Consider the following 21,318-nt stretch of genomic DNA (forward strand, 5'->3'; position numbering starts at 1 on the left):
CATGGTTTAACATTCAGTGTGTGAGAAGAAAAAAAAAAAAAGACCCCAGGATGGTGTCTATCTTTTTGATTAATATGAGGTATACATAAACACCTCATATTTAATGAGCACATATTACCCTTAAAGGAAGAACAATATAGTTTATGTTAATTTACATTAATGAAGCAACAATAAAGAAGTCATCTTTATCAGATGTCTTAATGAACAAAACTGAAAAAAGATCAAGAAGCACTTTCAATGAGAAAACTACAAACATTTTGCCAGGAGGACAAGGCTATGAAAAGATCAAGGAATGGAGCTTTTGTGTCCTAGTCATCTTTCTAGATGAAAGAAAATGAGGAGTTTCCTATGTCTAGAATGAAAAGCCAAGGCTTAATTAAGTGGTAGTTAGAAATTACTGTGTACTGGTGAATAAAATTTAGGGTTTCACAAAATTACATATTTAGTTCAGAATTCGGAGGTCATCCAATCCAGCCTTCAGAGAGGTTCTAGAATCCCTTCTTCAGTACAACTGATAAATGGTCATCCAATTTGCTGCTTGAATACCCCCAACTGACATGTAATTCACCACCTCTGGAGATAGACTGCTTTTGTGTCACAATTCTAGATGTCAGAATGTTCTCTCTTATATGGCATTGAAACTGGAGACTCTGTCACTTCCACTCATTCATCCTAACCAAGACTTTAAGAGTTTTGAACAGGTGGGAAAAAAATTTTGAATCAGTAAAAATACATTTCCATAGAGTTTAGGAGAGAAAACCTGAAGAATTTATACATGGAAATTCAATTTTCTTTGACACAGAAGTGTTTCTAACATTTAATGACATGCCTCTTTTTTTTAATCCTCTGCTCTCCAGAATATCTTCAGTTCCATGAGTCCATCTTTGTATGGCACTGTTTCGAAAACCCTAAAAGTCCAGGGAGTCCTCTTTTAGAAGCTGTGCTGAGTGGTTCAATTAACTAGTTGGAACTGGTTCTTTGTGGGAACTTTGTTTTCTATATTCCCCTTTCCTGTAAGGTTAAAGTTAGAGCTGCTGAAAGAGGAACTCACTTGAGATTCAGAGGAAGTAGCGGTCATCACTCTGTAAAGACGTTCACAGGCAAAAACAGTGACGCAGACTTGGAGGGTTTCAGTTTGAGCTCACTCTGCTGTGCTCCACATTCAAGTCTCCTTCCTGACTGCTGGCCCCATTGTGCAACAGTAGCCCCCAGCCCACCACCAGATACTTGGGGGAAGATACACAGACAGCATAGAACCAATAACCAATGCTGCTAATAGATATAATGTGCGCCCAGTGTGTAATTTTAAATTTTCTAGCAGCCACATTAACAAGGCAGAACAGAATAAAATGAGTGAAGTTGATTTTAATATGTTTGGTATAACCCATTATACCTAAAACTTTATCACTTCAACATATAGACAATACTAAAAATTATCTAATGAAACACCAAGGAGGCCAGTGGGTGAGGTGGAAGGTAGTAGGGGATATGGTAGAAATGTAATGAAGAACCAGATGGTGCCAGATGCCACAGACCATAGTAATGGTGTGGGACTCTTTCTCAGAATGTGCTAAGACTTTTGAACAGAGGAATGGCATGACTGGATTCACACTGAGGAAAGCTCTGACTCATCCGTGGAGAACAGACTGTAGAAGTAGAGAGCACATAGGAGGCTACTGCACTGACCTAGATGACAGATGATAGGGGCTTGGACTAGGGTTACAGCATAAAAGTGATAAGGTGGCCAGGTGTAGTGGCTCATGTCTGTAATACCAACACTTTGGGAGGCCTAGGTGGGTAGATCATGAGGCCAGGAGATCAAGACCATTCTGGCTAACACAGTGAAATCCCATCTCTACTAAAAATACAAAAAATTAGCCGAGCATGGTGGCATGCACCTGTAATCACAGCTATTCAGGGGGCTAAGGCAGGAGAATCCCTTGAACCCAGGAGGTGGAGGTTGCAGTGATTGCACCACTGCACTCCAGCCTGGGTGACAGAGTAAGACTCTGTCTCAAAAAAAAAAAAAAAGTGATAAGGTATGGAAAACATGTGCTATATTTTCAAGGTAGAGCCAACAAAACCTTTCCATAGTTAAATGCGTAGTGCAAGAGAGAGAAGAAAGACCCTATCTTTTGGGATTAAGCACCTAGAAAATATAGTGTCATTTACTAAGAAGAAGGAGACTAATAAAGAGCAGGTTTGTTTTATTTGGTCCAATATACATTATGATTTTAAACATTTATTCTTTTATCTTTGCCATTTTGATAAGCACATGTTTATCTGAATGGCAGGCATAAATCTTGAGGTAAGGAAAGCTAGTTACAGAGTCCATGGTTCCACTCAGCCTAATAAGCAGGCATTGCCATTACACTCAGAATATACTTAATTTGTCTTACTCCACTGTTTTCCATCAAAAATACATTTACACATCTTGTTCATGATATAAAATTCACTCGGTCTGTTTCATGTATAGCATTACTTTGAATTCCCAAAATAGTAGCCCCGTTTCTTCCTTCCCTGCTTAACCTGGACTACCAATGCAACAAATTCTTGCCTATATCCCCCAGTGCCTAAACCTCTTGTCTTTTCAGCCCATCAGTTACCAGTCCCGAACCTATGATTAATCCAAACATCTGCTTGCACAACAGAAATTCATAAGCTGCCAAACGCTGCTTGAGAAAAATTGCATAACTGTACTGCTTGGACTTATTACATATGTACTATTTCCAACCTCAATTTAGTCCTCAGTATAGCTTGGCAATCCTTATGCCTGTATTCAGATCTCTTTCCTATTCAACAAGGTGACCATTTTATAACTTTACACTCCTGCATAAGCTTTCACTTTAATATCCAGGAGAAAAAAACTACTTACCACTTTCCAGAAAACAAAATAAATACTCTAGGCAATTAATTTAGTCAAAGGTCCTTCTCTGATTTCAATATTACATATATTATCTCTCATCTTCACCTCCCCTATCACTGCCATATTTCTCTTTTGCCCATCATCCCAAACTTCCTTCCACTCACGACATAAATCCCATGCCTTGTTCATGGCTCTCGGTCTTTGCAGAAGCAATTTCATCATCTTCCACAATCTCTGTTGCTTCAATGTCTACACATTTCTCAAAGTGCAGTGGAAATGTTGTTTACCAGTGAAGCCCCACCCCAAACCAGCTGCCATAGACAAAGATGGCAAATCTTTCCTCTTTATTGTCTTAGTACACTATTCAGACCCAAATTATAGCATTCCTTATATTTTGCTACAATCATGCCTGTTATCTATTTCTGTCTCTAAGACTTGACGGAGCAGACCATTTGTTATTGGTCTATGTGCCCTCAATTCAAAAGAATGCAAAGTAATTTTTATATTCTCTCACTCAACAATCAACACAGACAACTTCTGTGACCAAATTTGGTGAAGGGGGCTGGGTTCTCCCCATCATCAAGCAGGCAGTCAGTTCTGCAGTGGACAAATGGGTGTCCACCGATTTAATTCTGACACTCTGTAACTGGAGATAGCATCGCATCTCACAGATTAAGGGTTCAGTCGCTGAGACTGCCCCCTCCCCTAAACACCAACAATTGCCAGTCCTGGCCTCCAGAACTTCTGACCCACCAGCTTCAAGTTGGGGTTCTCAAGACCTTCTCTTCAGGTTTGATTAATTTGCTAGAGCAGCTCACAAAACTCAAGGAAACATGTTTACTGGTTTATTATAAGAGTATTATAAGTTTATTACTAAGGGTACAGATGAAGAGATACACACAGTGAGGTATGAGGAAAGGGCCATACAGAGCTTCCATGCCCTCCCTGGGCAGCCGCTCCTCAGGAAACTCCATGTGTTCAGCTATTCACAAATCTTTGAGCCCCATCTTTTGGGGGTTTATAGAAGCTTCATTATATAGACAGAATTGGTTAAACCATTGACCATTGGTGATCAGCTCAATCTTCAGTCTCTCCCTCCTCCCTGGAGGTTAGGAGGTGGGACTAAAAGCCCCACCCTCTAATTTTGCCCTGGTTTTCTGGTGGCCAGCCCCCTTCTGAAGCTATCTAGAGGCTGCCAGCCCTAAGTCAACTCATTAGCATACAAAAAGACATCACTCAGGCATTTTTAAAGATTTTAAAAGTTGAATGCCAGAAAATGGGAAAAAGACCAAATACATATTTCACAATATCACAATACTATATAGATTTTTTTTAACAAGAGTTTGCTTGGAGATGTGCTGGACAGAGGCAAGCTGTGGTAATAACAGTCTTAAAAAGATGTTTTTTGTTGGACATAAGAGAGCATTTTTCATTGGTTACGGAAGTAACATTGATCCATGCCTGTCAGTCTTAGAAGTGTGTTCGTTTCAGTAAAGCTGAATGGAGTGCACTTTCTTAAGTTCAGACTTACATTGAGAAATCCATGCTACGGAAGCTGACTTCCATGGCATGAGGCTGTAACTGACTGGTTGACTTTTTCTGATAAGATACAGGAAAAGGAAAATAATATGAATATCACAAGTGCCACTGCTTGGTGTTACACGGTCTCCTCTGCAAACTTTACCTCTGGCTTAGAAGAATAAACCAATAAAAATACTAATACAAAGAACTTTCTGAATTAGGAGCTATCCACAAGGCTCCTTTTCCATTTCAGGCCTACTGAATAATATCACATTATCCTTGAAAGCAATAACACAGGAATTCATGTTTGCTGAGGCACCTCCATTGAAATTTGTCTCAAAGGAAGCACAGAGAGCAGAGAAGATAGGCAAGCCAACAGATATTTAACCTGTGTGTATATCACATTCCATATATTATCAATTAATTTTCAAAACTGCCAAATAAGGTAGATGTTCATTTATGTGAAAAGATTAGAACTTAAAGAAATTAAATAAGAATTTCAATTCATAAAGCTAGTAAGTGACAAAATCAGAATTCAAACCCAGTTCATAGGCAATTTTTTTCAGCCTTTTGTACCATACCAATGCCTTCATTTCAAAGAAATAGGCTTGAAGAGAACATGTAGTAGAAGCTGGGAAAATCTCTATCAGTGTTTCTGACATGGAAAAGAAGTTCTACTAAAATCTGTAATATTTCTGTACCTCTTCCCCATTGACTGATGGTTTTTTTAGTTATAGAATAAAAATTCAAATCTTACATATTAGAAAGTTACACAATCTCAACACCTCCTGCCATTCTCAGGGAGATGTTCGCCATACAAAAAGTCACACTAGAAGCAATGTGTTATATACTTAGGTTCTAGTGGGTATCTATAACCATTTGCTTCAACAAATTCACATAAAAAATGAATATAGGACTCAATAATTCTATCTATATCATGTATTTTTAAATTACAAAAATAAACCTACAAGGCTCTATCAACTACATCAAAAAATAAAAATCAAATCTATCTAGCTTACATTTTTTAAGGTTTTCTGAGAGTCATATGTACTACTGTAGTAAGTACTTAAAATAAGAATGGTATATGAAAATGGAGAGAAGAATGAAGTTAATAGTTTTTTAGGATGGGCACGATGACTCACGCCTGCAATCCCAGGACTTTGGGAGGCTGAGGTGAGTGATCATTTGAACTCAGGAGTTCAAGACTATCTTGACCCACATGGTGAAACCCTGTCTGTACTAAAACTACAAACATTAGCCAGGTGGCAGTGGCACACGCCTGTAATCCCAGCTACTCAGGCAGCTGAAGCAGGAGTATTGCTTGAGCCTGAGAGTCAGAGGTTGTGGTGAGCCAAGATGTGACACTGCACACCAGGCTGGACAACAGAGTGAGACTCTGTCTCAAAAACAGTAATAATGATAAAAATAATTTTAATGCTAACTTTTGACATATCACAAATTTAACTCTAGTTATTTTAAATTCTGAACTAGAGAAAACTATTTTAAAATTCATATGCAACCAAAAAAGAGTCCATATAGCCAAGGCAATCCTAAACAAAAAGAACACTGCTGAAGGCATCACGCTGCCAGACTTCACACTACACTACAGGGCTATAGTATCAAAATAGCATGGTACTAGTACAAGAACAGAAACACAGACCAACGGAACAGAATAGAGACTGCAGAAATAAGACCACCTACCTACAACTATCTGATCTTCAACAAACCTGACAAAGACAAGCAATGGGAAAAGTATTCCCTATTCAGTAAATGGTGCTGGGAGAACAACTTGCTAGTCATATGAAGAACATTGAAACTGGACCCTTTCCTTATACCATATACACAAATCAACTCATGGCTGGGCGCAGTGGCTCACGCCTGTAATCCCAGCATTTTGGGAGGCTGAGGCAAGCGGATCACGAGGTCAGGAGTTCAAGACCAGCCTGGCCAACATGTTGAAACCCCATGTAAAACATATAAAAATACAAAAAATACATATAAAAATAATAAAATTTAGCTGGGTGTGGTGGTGCATGCCTGTAATCCCAGCTACTCGGGAGGCTGGGGCAGGAGAATCACTTGTACCCAGGAGATGGAGGTTTCAGTGAGCCAAGATCAAGCCACTGCATTTAAGTCTGAGTGACAGAGTGAGACTCCATCTCAAAAAAAATGTTTTTAAATCAACTCAAAATGGGTTAAAGACTTAAATGTAAAACCCAAAACTATAAAAACCCTGGAAGACAACCTAGGCAATGCCATTCAGGACATGGATACAGGCAAAGATTTCATGACAAAGACACCAAAAGCAATTGCAACAAAAGCAATAAATGAGATCTAATTAAATAGCTTCTACACAGCAAAAGAAACTATCAACAGAATAAACAGACAATCTACATTTTTTGCAAACTATACATCCAAAATAGGTCTAATATCCAGCATCTATAAAGAACTTAAACAAATTCACAAGAAAAAAACCAAAAATGCCATTCAAGAGTAGATAAAGGACATGCACAGACACTTCTCAAAAGAAGACATTCATGGTGCCAGCAATCATGAAAAAAAGCTTAACATCACTGATCAAAATGAGATATCATCTCATGCCAGTCAGAATGGCTATTACTAAAAAAGTAAAAAAAATAAGAGCAGATAATGGCGAGATTGTGGAGAAAAAGAATGCTTTTATACTGCTGGTGGGAGTGTAAATTAGTTTAACCATTGTGGAAGATAGTGTAGCAATTCCTCAAAGACCTAAAGACAGAAATACCATTTGACCCAGCAATCCCATTACTGGGTATATATCCAAAAGAATATAAATCATTCCATTATAAAGACACATGCACACTAATGTTCATTGTAGCACTATTCACAATAGCAAAGACATGAAATCAACCTAAATGCCCATCAATGATAGACTAGATAAAGAAAATGTGGTACACATACTCCATGGACTACTATGCAGCTATAAGATCATGTCCTAACACAGGAACAGAAAGCCGAACACTGCATGTTCTCACTTGTAAGTGGGAGCTAAATGATGAGAACACATGGACACATAGAGAGAAACAACACACACTGGGGCCTATTGGAGGGTAGAGGTTTGGAGGAGGAAGAGGAAGAAGATCGGAAAAAATAACTAATGGATTCTAGGCTAAATACATGGGTGATGAAATAATGTGTACAACAAACCCCTATAACACACATTTACCTAGATAACAAACCTGCACATCCTGCACATATATGCCTAAACTTAAAATAAAAGTTAAAAAAAGACCACAAAAATGTAGTGTTACTTTAATAATACAAGTATAGTTCAGACTAGCTTAGTGCTACAGCTTTTAATTGCCAAAGAAAGGAGTGAAACATGATGATACCATAGTTTAGTATATACACATTGAAAGCAAACCAGCTTATCAGAAGCAGAACTTTTTTTATACTAAACCAATAAACCAATTTATTTTCTGAATATTCAGAAGCACAGCATTGAGTAACAGCTTTAAAAGTGACCTTAACACCTACTTTCATTAAATTGCTTCATATAGCACATCCAGGTATTTTTAGTATTTCAATATATTTCTATTAACAAATGACAAACATAGCAAAGTGGTCAAGCATGGTGCCTCAAGCCTGTAATCTCAGCACTCTGAGAGGCTGAGGCCAGTGGATCATCAAGGTCAGGAGTTCGAGACCAGCCTGGCCAACATTGTGAAACCCCATCTCTATTAAAAATACAAAAATTACCCAGGCGTGGTGGCAGGTGCCTGTAATCCCTACTACTTGGGAGGCTGAGGCAGGAGAACTGCTTGAATCCAGGAGGCAAGGTCGCAGTAAGCCAAGATCATGACACTGCACTGCAGCCTGAACAACAGAGTGAGAGTCCGAAAGAAAGTAAAGAAAGAAAAGAAAAGAAAAGAAAGATAGTAAAGCATATTCAGGGTATTAAATGAGGGTTTCGTCTTTTTCACTAATTATTTTTGAATAAGTCACATATAGCACAAAACTCAAAAAGTAGACTGAAATTTCCTCCTTACCCTGTCCTTTAACAACTCAGTTTCCAATGGGTGGAAACTGATATTTAAAACTATAATTCAATAAAAGTTATCTGAAATAGAGGAAGGCATAGATCTATATACTGAATGGATTTATCTTTTATCTAAAGAAAAAAATCAATCCAGAAAGGTCAACTGTGACACATATTCTAGTAAAATTATTGAAATTTAAAAGAAAAGATACTTCTGGGTTTCCAAGCAAAATAAAAAAGTCATTTACAAAGGAAAGAAAATCAGGTTGGCATCACACTTCTTATTAGCAACAGTCAAAGAAAATAAACATTGCAATAGCGCTACTCATTAACTTAAAGGGAGAAATGTAAGGTAAAGATCTTATATCCAGGCATGCTGTTTTTCAGATATTAAAGACACCCAGGAGTCTTTCCTGGTAATCTACTAAAGGATGAATTTAATTTAACAAAGAGATCATTAGGGAAACCAATGAAATAACTGGTAATGATGATTAAATATACTTAATTATAGATCTATAACACAGGTGAGAATGAGAGAAAAATTAGTATGTAAATATTATATGCTCTATCAAAATCAAAATAACACAAAAAAAGAAATAAAACTGAGTGAAAATAGAATATGCCCATTGACTGCATATTCTATTTGCAGAAATAAAAGGAAATCATTTAAGAATAACAGAGTAGTTAAAATCTAACTAAAGACTAAGAACATTAAATGAAAGTTTTAAAATAAGGTAATACTTTTTAAAAATACAAATCTGTGGCATATCTGCCACCAGGCTTGTGTGCAGCCTGCTGCCCCTTCATCAGCTCTATGATGTGTAAGGAGCGATGAACAATGAAGGGGATGTGGATGTGGGTAAGAAAAGGCAAAGCAAAGGCTCTAGTTGCGTGATAGGCACTGGCATCTGGTACCCCAGGTGAGAGGTAGAACAGAGGTTGAAAACACAAGAAAGAAAATAGTATTAAGTAAACTATAGTCTACTTAGATTTTTAACAGAAAGCCATTTTGTGACCTCTTAGTTTTCTCTTTATTGCGGGGTAAGAAACAGAAAATATATTTCTGTAAAATATATTAATGCATATAATTTTTCAAATTACAAATAATATAAGTTCAATTAAAAAAATAGGTGATATGAAAAAGTACAAAGAAAAGAAACTTAAAACCCTAACTTATCTCATCACCAAACACTGCCATCATTTCTTCTCATCAACAAGCCTTTTCAACATGTTGTTAGAGGTCAACAAGTTTAACATTAAACTGCGTATACTATTAGCATATTACCTACAGAAAGAATGAACCATTACCTATTGTTATGTCCCCTCATTCTCTTCTTAGTTACAGTGAATCAGAGTTGGTCCTTAAATACAACTTAATCACAATTATATTGAGTGATGTCTGAGTATTGAGAGATTTAATTACTCCAGCTTAAAAAATAATCACTGGTTGATACAAAAATCAATTAAGTTGTTAAATATCCAGATTTCACTATCACAAAATCTTTACTATGGCCACATATTTCTGTTTGGTTTAGGTTAGATGATTCCTTGGTTTCCTTCTAACACAAAAATGTGATTTTCTGAAAAGTAATAAACTAAGATATGTACTTACAAGTTAGTTTTGGTGAGATTTTCTTAGTTAACAAAAAAATTGACTCAGACAATTTCTTCTAATATATTTTGACATTTGCTCTTTCAGCATGAAGTTAGTTACCAAGCAAAAGGAGGTTCTTAATAATTTATGTTGTTTACTTTGTATGTGATTACTCATAGGACTCTGCAGACATGAATCAATACTTGCTTAGCTTCTCAAAAAAGTAAATTGGAGATAATTGTTACAGTCATGCATGTTAATTTAGGGTGTCAAATCAATTTCCAAGTATTCCTTATGCCACAACAGTCTTAATTAAGAAATAACTAAGGTTGCCTTTTATTCTTATAGGTACTGCTGAGCCATTGGCTCTGAACAAAGCCATTTAACCTTTTTGACGTATGTAATTAAAAAAAACAAAAACATAAACAGAGAGGCCAGGCACAGTGCCTCACGCCTGTAATCCCAGCCTTTTGGGAGGCCGAGGTGGGTGAATCATGAGATCAGGAGATTGAGACCATCCTGGCCAACATGGTGAAATCCCGTCTCTACTAAAAACACAAAAATTAGCTTGGCATGGTGGTGTGCACCTCTAGTCCCAGCTACTTGGGGTGGGGGCTGAGGCAGGAAAATCACTTGAACCCAGGAGGCAGAGGTTGCAGTGAGCTGAGATTGCGCCACTGCACTTCCAGCCTGGGTGACAGAGAGAGAATCTGTCTCAAAAAAAAAAAAGAAAGAAAAGCAAAAGAAAATCTATAGTGTTAGTTACACTGTACATCTGTAAAAGGGCTTTACAGTTAGCAAAGTAATTCCATGCTCAGTTTCTGCAATCTATTTTCTGTTCTGCATGATGTAACCTAGGCCTCCTGGGAAGCTTATTTTAATGTGGTGTGGAGCTCGTGTCCAGTCCCAAGTTCCATATTTTAAGAGGATCACTGACAAATTGGAGCACCTAAAAGAAAGAAATCTGAGGAATTGTGATAAGAGGGATGCTTGAAGGAACCGGAAATATTTAACCAAAAGATGAGATAATGTGGTATTATAATGATTTTAGGAATTCTCTTTTGTTCAAATACCTGTTACATGGTAGAGTGCTTAATTTTATATCTTGTTCCAGATGGCAAAATTGGCACTAATGGTTGGTCATTACAAGGAGGTAGATAAGATTCAACGTAAGAATCTTGACAATGTAAAGGGCTGTCTTACCCAACAGTAAGCTTCCTGGTGTTCAGGCACTTCCTGGAGGACAACTTAGGTGGAGTGAGAGTTCTCTGAGGCTCACTGTTTCAGGCTTTCAATGAATTAAAATGTCAACGAATCAGCAGTGCGCAGTGGCTCATGCCTGTAATCCCAGCACTTTGGGAGGCCGAGGCGATCGAATCATGAGGTCAGGAGATCAAGATCATCCTGACTAATGTGGTAAAACCCCATCTCTACTAAAAATACAAAAAATTTGCTAGGTATGGTGGCACGCACCTGTAGCCCAGCTACTTGGGAGGCTGAGGCAGGAGAATCACTTGAACCTGGGAGGCAGAGGTTGCAGTGAACCAAGATCATGCCACCGCACTCCAGCCTGGGCAACAGAGTGACTCAGTCTTGGGAAAAAAAAAAAAAAAAATCAATGAATCATTCATTCATGAGACAGCCTTGTCTTTCTGGTCCAGCACCTATTTTGACCCTTGTTATCACTGTAAGATGGACATCTCAAGTCTCCAAAAGACAAGGAAATGTTAAAAGGCCTGGCAGTTTCCCTACTACATGCCAGGCCATACTTAGATATTACCCACTATTATTCTATAGAGCTGGTCATTGCTAGGGTAAAAGTCAGACTGTTGGAGCGCAAGTGTGAGACCTAGGAGGGCACAATACCCCCTTCCAAGAGTTTAAAGAGAGCACTGAAGTTCATGCACAACCTACAACACTCTGTTGATCAATCTCATCTAGCTCCTACTGTATAATATTTAGTTTGCACAACACTCCAATATAGTGAGCTCCTAAAGAGCAGAAACTCTGTACTATTTATCTTTGAAACTCCATAGCTTGTTTATCCAAGTGTTGGGATTTATTAGATACTCAATATATGCTTAATGGAGGAATAAATGAATTCCATTCCAAATAAGCATTGCCCGTGCAGGTACTGTATCAATGGCAAGATCCAGACTTAAAATAAGACAGTTTTTGTCCTTACGGAGTGCCCAATAATTAGCAGAATAAATATGTGAGGGAAAGAGGGCACCTGTATTGGTTGGAACTTTGCCTTTCAAGAGTCCTTTCAACCCTAAGATTCTATAAATCCATATTAATTTCCTCAATTAAAATAACTTAGATGCAGCCTGGAGCTGTGGCTCACACTTATAATCCTAGCACTTTGGAAGGATCACTTAAGCCCAGGAGTTTGAGACCAACCCAGGATGAAACCCCGTCTGTATGAGAACTACAAAAAAAATCAGCCAGGTGTGGTGGTGCACACCTATAATCCCAGCTACTTGGAAGGCTGAGGTGGGAAGGTCACCTGAGCCTGGGAAGTTGAGGCTACAGTGAGCTGAGATTGTGCCATTGCACTCCAGTCTGGGCAACAAAGTGAAACCCTTTCTAAAAACTATAAATAAATAAAACCCAAAAAACATATATAGATAGATATATATTTTAGATGCAAGAACAGGAAAAATGGTCGTGTTATGTTAGGATATTCCTAGGTTTTTAACCTACTGTGGACAATACTGTTCACTTCCAGCAGACCAAATAATTTGAGAAGTCTATCTGTAGTCAAATTATGGGATGCTTTCAGTGAATTTAAAGAGATAGGGAATAGAAGATCTTGGTAAATATTTGTGTCAAACCCATACAAAATGCCTGTTTCTCATATTAAGAAAAGAAACAGACTCACTGGCCCTGAAATTTAAACTTATTCTCTATATACTAATTAAGGAATTCAAACTATATATACTAAAAATAATAAATACTGACATCATAATACAGGTTAAATCTGCTAATTTTTCATAAAGTTACTTTTATTATTCTTTTACAGAGAATGATACAGGACATAGAGGTTAAGTTATTTGCTCCTATATCATGAAGTAGAAAGTAGTAGACCTAGGCAATTGAGCACCAGAATCCCTAACAACTTCACTGATGGCCTGTTGTAATAGTGTTCTCTTATATCATGTTAAGAATTTTATTTCTTGCTCATCCTAGGAGATACACTGTAGTATTTTTGCCAGGTGTCCCATAAAGTAGAATCAGTGCTCCATGATTCATCTTGTTTCTGATGCAGTAAAAAATTATGCCTCGGGTTTCAGAAGAGATTTACAAAGCAATATGGTGTCATTTAGCATGAAAACATCTAGACCCTCACTGCATTTCCTTGGTATTATTCATACAAAGTGAGCTATCACCCTCTCTGCCCCATTCCCCCTCCCCAGTCCAAAAAGCCACATTGTATTAAATAATGATTAAATACAAACATATCACAATTACACACTTGCAAAAGGCAGGCCACCTGTTTTTCTAAACCATTTTGACTTACTGAGATAAGATGGTTACTCTGAAAAGCAAGATAAATTTCATTTTGGAATCAAATTATCTTTTCCTCACTTAGCTTCACATATATTCTGTTTTTCACTTTGTGCTCTAAATAGTTAGTTAATTGGGACTATTTAACAGATTATATATGTTTCTGCTGAGAGTAATTGTGCCTTAACAATAACTGAAGGAATTTTTACTTAATTTGCTAGTTGGTTCATGGCTGGCTAGAGTTAAGTAGAAGCCGAAGGGCTCCTGACTGTAGGAGGTGAAACTCATTCATATTCTTTTGTAAACAAATTAATGGAGAGTTGCCAGTGTGTTTTCATCCCACTAAATCACCTTAGCAACATGGATATAAAACAGCATGAACTTTCCCTCAGAGCCTCCGGTCTTTCCTACCGTGAGGATTCAACAATAAATGAGACTAGCAACATTCTCCATTTATTTTAGTCTTATAAAATGAGTGTCAGAATTTCCACAAAACTTAAGATTTTAACATTTAAAAAAAAGAGGCTAAATTTCTCTTACGTACAATGATTAGTATTTCTCAACGGGACTGTATTTGTTGGTTGTTTTCTGTTTTCCTGACATGGCAGGAAATATCATGCACACTTTACTTGACTGAGTTTAAAATAATTTTAGCCAAAAAAAAAAAAAGGCAGAGAAAGATATATTTTCAAATAATTAGGTCTGGCTAATTTGAATCATGGGCTCTACGGTCACCAATTATACTTCTATCTTATTTTTCTTGAATTTGAGGAGTGAGAGCTCTGTAAAGTCGAGAAAGTGAAAGCCACATTGCAATCATCAAGTCCATGCTAACGCCTGTGGGCAGGGCGAATCCTGGCAGACGGTTGCTCTCAGATATCTGTAGGAAATAAGCCATAAAGCTTGCTTTGTTTTGTGTGCTTTTTCATCAACTCTCATCTCTCCCACATGGAAAGGCCAGAAAACTCTACTTATTTATGGATTTCTTATGGTTTTGTTCCTTTGTTTTGGTTACTGCTTATCCACACTCTAGAGAAAGGAAAGCCAGCGAAACTATAGCACAAATGTATTTAAGAACTAAGACTCTGGGTCTCTGCCATCTGTTGTCTTTTAAGTATCTTGTCTGTCTTCCAGATTTAAAGGCAAGAATGATGAACACATAAAAAAATACCTTTTCTTACGATGGTCTACTTTTTAACTTTTTTGAATATTACAGTTAAGTCCCCAGCCAATTGTGTAAACAAAATTTTTACTGGTAATGTTTGAACTGTGTAGAATATTGGGTAGGGAGTACCTCAGTGGATCACCTGGCTGCCAGATGTATTCACCTGTCCCAACAGGTAATGGCAGTGCTACATACTGGTAATGATCAGGGTCCATTATCTGAACTAGGATGGTGACTCTTTTTCTGGTCTTTTCATACATGAAATCTCAAGTGCTGGTTGACTGAGAAGCAAATAGAGCTTAAAATCTTGTTAGTAAAAGTACTCATCATCTGTTAACAGACATGCTAGATAGACCTGCAGAGCTCATTGATGCAGAGTCAGAAGCACAAATTCTTCATGTGAGTCTTTAGGAGGAATAGCAAAAGGGGCTACTCTTACACTGTACTTCTGTGTATTAGGGACACAACATTAGATAATGATCACTGATTGAGGATGCATCCTGCAGGTTGGAAAATAGCACCCCATCTTTGCAGTGTTATCGCCAAGCCTGTGCCTCTATGCCTTCAAAAAGCAGTTCCATCACTGCCATAAGACTGGCAACTTTTTGGTGGTATGGTCTGTTGTAGGAACAATGTACCTCATTATGATACGTCCACTGCATTTTTTTTTTTTTTGCTTTAACGTGGTCCTTAGTCTGATAAAATGTCAAGTGGGATACCATGTCTATGGATCAAGCATTCTGTAAACCCTCAAATACTGGAGATGGTTGAGGCTCCACAATTGGCAAATCAAAACCTATACCTACAAAATGTGCTGGTTCCCATAAAGAAGAATTGCTGCCTTTTCGAGGATGTAATCAACTTGGCACCAAGTGACTGGTTAGTCTCCTTGAAAGAGGACATTCTATTGGGCTTTAGTATTGTTCTCTGATACTGGCTAGTTGAATATCTGATAGCAGTGATAGTTAGCCACAGTGATTCTCCGTCCATGATGTTGGTAGGACTCATGAGTAGTTTTTATCCCTGACACTATGGATAGTCTGTTCATGAACTCGTGACAGCACTGCGGTACCTGATGACAGAGGCTGGCTGTCACATGTCAGCCAGCAGCAGAGCCATTCTGTCCACCTGCGTTCAGTGCTGTTTTCATGGTAAATGCTTTCTGGTAGTCATTAATAATCACATTAAAACTTTTCAAATTTGTACTTACTCCTGTAAGTCCATCACATGCCTCTCCCTCAGACCTCCTTGTCACCAAGGTTTCCATTTTTTTCTTTCCAATCTCTGACCAAGCAGTCAAGCTAATTTCCACTGCTCATAAATTCCTTTATATTCTTATCTTGGCAATTTTTCTTTCCATGCAAAGTATATGTCCTGGTACAATGCCTAAAATTCTGCCCACGAGAAAATGTTTACTCATTGCTCTCTTTCATGGCCCTATTGAGTGGGATTGTCATAAAGCAGCAGTTCATTTTCAGTTTGTACTTAAACATAGAGAATACCCACCCATAAACTAAGCTTAGCCTTTTTTCTTATCCATAAGCTGGTTAAAAAGCTACAGATGGGAGCTAAGGCGGAAGTACAAGTGCAACTGTGATGAGTAACACAAAAGTCTGGCTACCGGCACTTGCAGCTTATTGTGCTGTACAGCCCTCCACAGGTGCAGTCCTGGATTTACATTCTCACTGTAGGATGGAATGCTGCTTGGATCGTCTAATCTTCTGACTTTGTGAGTTGATTAAAACTCAGCTTATGATGGACAGCTCTGGCCACAGGGTCATTTGATATCCCATGGTCAGATATTCTGTCTCTATCAGAACAAAGTAGCATATCAGGAGATGTTTTGAAAAGGTGTATAATACTCTGCTGCAAAAGGCATGACCTTGTTCCAGAACCCTGGGAAAGTCACTGTGATTCTGCTAGCAGGGCTTGCCAGAAATTTCATGTGGTATCTGTTTCTACCACAGATAACTTTATGTCTTTAAGATGGCACTAATCTCTACCTTTCTTTTTGAACTACAATATTGTCTTTGACATGATATTGTTGAATGTGGCCAGTTTCAGTGGCTTCTACTTTACTTAGTCTTCCAGCTTAAATAGTTCTTACCCAATATTGAGTCCAAGGCCTCAGTACTAGGGTTCTTACAATCACATTGTGTGTCCACTCCACTTGTACACTTGGAGACTGATGAAAATACCAGTGGGTGGGTATGTAGTTCCACTGTGTGAACCAGACCTATGATAGGACTCCACTTATCACTTGGCTTCTCTATGCCCCTGCTCTAACACAGAGGCCATGATGACACTTTAGGTCCCTGGGTACGAAGGTTAAATCCCATATTGGCATCAGGCAAATGAGTTTTTTCTCTCCCCTGTTATATAAGTTTACCCAAGTAAATTGTCATAGGTACCTTTCTTTCTTAAAGGGACTCAGTCTGTCTCACAGTCAATGACTTCTGGGTCAGAAAATTGGCTTCAGTTTAAAAATAGAGCAAAACAACATGACCTTTTATTGTGACAGCTTCATCAAGCTCCTGAGCATTCCACCTTGATTTTTTTTTTTAAGACAAAGTCTCACTCTGTCGCCCAGGCTGCAATGCAGCGCCATAATCTCGGCTCATCACAACCTCTACCTCCCAGGTTCAAGCCATTCTCCTGCCTCAGCCTCCCGAGTAGCTGGGATTACAGGTGCCCGCCACGACGCCCGGATAATTTTGGTTTTTTTAGTACAGAGTTTCACCATGTTGGTCAGGCTGGTCTCAAACTCCTGACCCCAAATGATCCACCTGCCTCAGCCTCCCAAAGTGCTGGGATTACAGGTGTGAGCCATTGCGCCCGGCCCCACCTTGATTTCCTTTGATTGCACACATTGGGTGATGCCTTGTTGGCTGCCCTAAAGGATATGTGTTCTGTTAACCATCTTCAAAGCTCTTCACTGACGAGGCCCCTGGCTCATAGCCCATTAGAATAATTTCATTCAGTGGCGAGGCCTACACAGCAGGCGCGACGCTCCCCCGCGATGACGCCTAAACCAGTCCCACCAGTCTCCGCTCCTCCTAGAGAAAATGCTGCCCCGCAGCGCTTACTGGAGCGACCATGAGGGTGACGAATTCCAGCACACACAGGCTTCCCGCCACCTCCTCTAAACCGCCACTGGCGTTCCAAGGACAGAGGGCGCGGTTGGCTCCCCGACATTCCGACTGATACGCGCCTAGGCGAACGAAAGCAAACGCGGGATGCTCTCGCGCTCCTGATTGGCTGGTTGGGGACTCAATTAGTGACAGAAAGTGGCCGGGCAGGAAAGTTAGCTGTGGCCGGCCGACGGAAGAAACTGATACTTACTCATTCTTCCCGGACGTTGGCTGGTGGAGAAGCCAGGCTGTGGCGTTGGGGCGACGCAAATCGTGATTGGTGGGTGTACCTTCCTTAGGGCCCTATTTAACCTTCCGGTGGCTGCCCAATGAGCGCCAAGCAGTTGGGTGGCGCTCATTGGGCAGCCACGGGAAGGTTAAATGGGGAGGGAGGGAGGGGGTGGTGCTTTAGGCCCGCCCCACTGCTGGGGGCCCGGTGGCAGCAGGGGAAGTGTGGGGGGGTGGGCAGGCGACGATGGGGAAGATGGGTACCAGAGCCTGCGGCTGGAGTACTTTCAGATCCCACCGGTCAGCCGCGCCTACACCACTGCTTGCATCCTCACCACCGCAGCCCTGCAGTTGGAATTGATCACACCTTTTTAGTTGTACTTCAGTCCTCAATTTATCTTTAAACGCTTTCAAATATGGAGATTAATCACCAATTTCTTATTTTGGGGGCCAGATGGATTCAATTTTTTAACATGATTTTTCCATATAGTTACTGTCAAATGCTAGAAGAAGGCTCTTTCCGAGGTCAGACAGGCGACTTTGTATTTATGTTCCTTTTTGGGGGATTCTTAATGACCCTTTTTGGTTTGTTTGTGAGCTTAGTTTTCTTGGGCCAGGCCTGTACAATAATGCTCGTCTACGTGTGGTGCTGAAGGAACCCCTATGTCTGTATGAACTTCTTCGGCCTTCTCAACTTCCAGGCTCCATTTCTGCCCTGAGTGCTCATGAGGTTTTCCTTGTCAGGGAATTCAATCATTGTGGCTCTTTTGGGTATTGCAGTTGGACACATATATTTTTTTCTTGAAAGATGTATTTCCCAATCAGCCTAGTGGAATAAGAATTCTGAAAACACCACCTATCTTGAAAGCTATTTTTGATACAGCAGATGAGGATTCAAATTACAATCCACTACCTGAAGAACGGCCAGGAGGCTTCACCTGGGGTGAGGGCCAACGCCTCAAAGGTTAAAGCAGCAGTGCCAATAATGAGACCCAGCTGGGAAGGACTCAGTGCTAGCCACTGGGATTCTTTTATCCTTGGTTGCAAATGTGTGGATACTTGACAACTTGGCAGATTTTAACTCAAGAAGCACTTTATGAAATGGCACACTGACGAATCCAGAAGACATTTCCAGCAGTTTGCCAGTGGTTCCTCACTACACTGGTACTGAAAGGATAATTTCTTGGAGCCAAAAAACTGGATATAATAAAAAGTATAATTTCTTGGAGCCAAAAAACTGCCACCTGTAACAAGTACATGAGTACTTGATTTTTATGGTATAAGGCAGGGCTTTTTCTTCCTCCTCTTGATAGACAAGGCCATGGTGTAAATGGAAGTTTCAGAGAGGACAAAATAAAACTGAATTCCATTTTTCTCTGACCGTACAAAAATAATAATAATTACATTCACAATTTCTGACCATTAAATGTCACCTCCTGGATCTAATCATTCCCATTGCTATGAGGAAGTTAGCACTGGTCTTCTCTTGAAAGACACTACTGAATTTTTCAGTGATGTCAGGACCCCTCTCGCATGCACATTTCTTATTATATTGCTAAATGGTGTGTTCTCTGGGTCCTTTCACATAAGATAGTCAGCTGGTAGGTATTTTAGACCTTATATACTATATCCACTCTAGCAAGCCACTTCTCTAAGCCTTTGATCTCTTTCCACTATTTGCATGATAGTTCTAGAATTTCTAACATTAATTTTTTTAAGCTTCTGAAAGTCAATGACTACATATTGGCACCGATCTTCAGGGTCCTTGCTAGAATGTTATATCCTGTATTACTGAAGGGTGGTCCTATATCAGCAAATTCTCCCTTATCCAACTTTATATTCTCTCTCCGCTTGATCCAGCATCCTTGAGATCCAGTCCCCATCCTCTCCCAACTCCTGATGGTACATATTTTCTAGGTTTTACAATAGCCCTTTCCTCCATTAGCAGACCCTGAGATTCCAAGACCAGATTATGTTCTCCTGACTCTAGTTATTTTCTTGTTCTGTGACCAGGAGAGAAAGTGGAAGTAGATCTTGAGTGAAGGAAGGTACATGTTGCTTTTGTAAGACAAAGACTTCTGAACTGTTTTCAACAAATAGAGAAGGCTAATTTTTAGTGGAGAACATTGGGTCACTAATACAGTACCAGTGAGTTCAGAAAAAACTGGGGTTTTGGCTGGGCATGGTGGCTCATGCCTGTAACCCCAGCACTTTGGGAGGCCAAGGCGAGCAGATCACCTGAGGTCAGGAGTTCGAGACCAGCCTGACCAACATGGAGAAACCCTGTCCTTACCAAAAATATAAAATTAACCCGGCATGGTGGTGCATGCCTGTAATCTCAGCTACTTGGGAGGCTGAGGCAGGAAAATCACTTGAACCCGGGGGGGCAGAGGTTGCAGTGAGCCAAGATCACACCATTGCACTCTAGTCTGAGCAACAAGAGTGAAACTCTGTTTCAAAAAAAGAAAACAAAAAAACCCTGGGGTTTTACAGTGTTTTTAGTGCCTCAGCTCAGATGTCACCATGACAAGTCTCAAGGTCTTACTCCTTCCTAACCAGGTCCTGACCTTAACCTAACAGACTTGACTGGTAAGGGTAGAGAATTCAACTTTTTTAAGAGATCCACTACTCTTATAATTAACTCTTCAAATTTTTCTTCCCTTCTCAATAGTAGGAAAAGGTTTTTTTGCCACCAAAACTAACTTTCATGTTTTGCCTTAAATTATCATTAGTTTCCCTTAGCTGTTTATTATCATCCAATACACGGATGGAATGAGCCATCTGATTACCTTTTCTTGTAATTGCTACTCTCTTCTACCTTTCCAAGTCCTGAGATATTTCACCTGCCTATTCCCATATCAATTCACCACCTATGAGAGTTTTAATAATTACAGGACAGTAGCTAAACATATTCAATCTACCAGCAGTGACAGGAGACTTATTCCTAGCCAGCTATTGGGTGATACAGCTCCAAAATCCTCAGAGTCTCCCTCCCAGGACCACTCCTGGCATCAATAGTCAATGGTTGGATTCCACAAGAAAGAGCCCATGAGCTGGATGATTGCATCCACATGGCTTATTGGGGCTACTCTCAGGAACAATGCCTAAGAGAACAAAGAAAACAAGGTTGAGGACAGGGAGAAATTAAACTGAAAACAGTTGCAACAGAAGTCTCAACTGATTACCTGGAGAGCTCTAAAGCTTGAATAACTTACCCAAATTGGAGAAAGTGATACAGACTGGAGACAGGGAAATATTGAGTAGAAGAGGGTGGTTCACGGCAAA

General features: G+C 39.5%; 1 long non-coding RNA gene and 1 pseudogene across 1 annotated transcript in view; one reads left to right on the plus strand and one right to left on the minus strand.

Moving 5' to 3' along the window:
* LOC118148910 (uncharacterized) overlaps positions 1-18,100 on the minus strand; it is a 186,013-nt gene extending 167,913 nt beyond the window's left edge. Inside the window, exon 1 of the long non-coding RNA XR_004735976.3 lies at positions 18,017-18,100. This is a non-coding gene — a long non-coding RNA (uncharacterized LOC118148910). The remainder of the gene's footprint in view (positions 1-18,016) is intronic.
* Positions 18,101-18,186: 86 nt separating this feature from the next.
* Positions 18,187-18,871, plus strand: LOC103788826 (derlin-2 pseudogene; annotated as a pseudogene).
* The last annotated feature ends 2,447 nt before the right edge of the window (positions 18,872-21,318 follow it).

Source organism: Callithrix jacchus, chromosome 17, assembly GCF_049354715.1.
Source record: "Callithrix jacchus isolate 240 chromosome 17, calJac240_pri, whole genome shotgun sequence".
Lineage (NCBI taxonomy): Eukaryota > Metazoa > Chordata > Mammalia > Primates > Cebidae > Callithrix > Callithrix jacchus.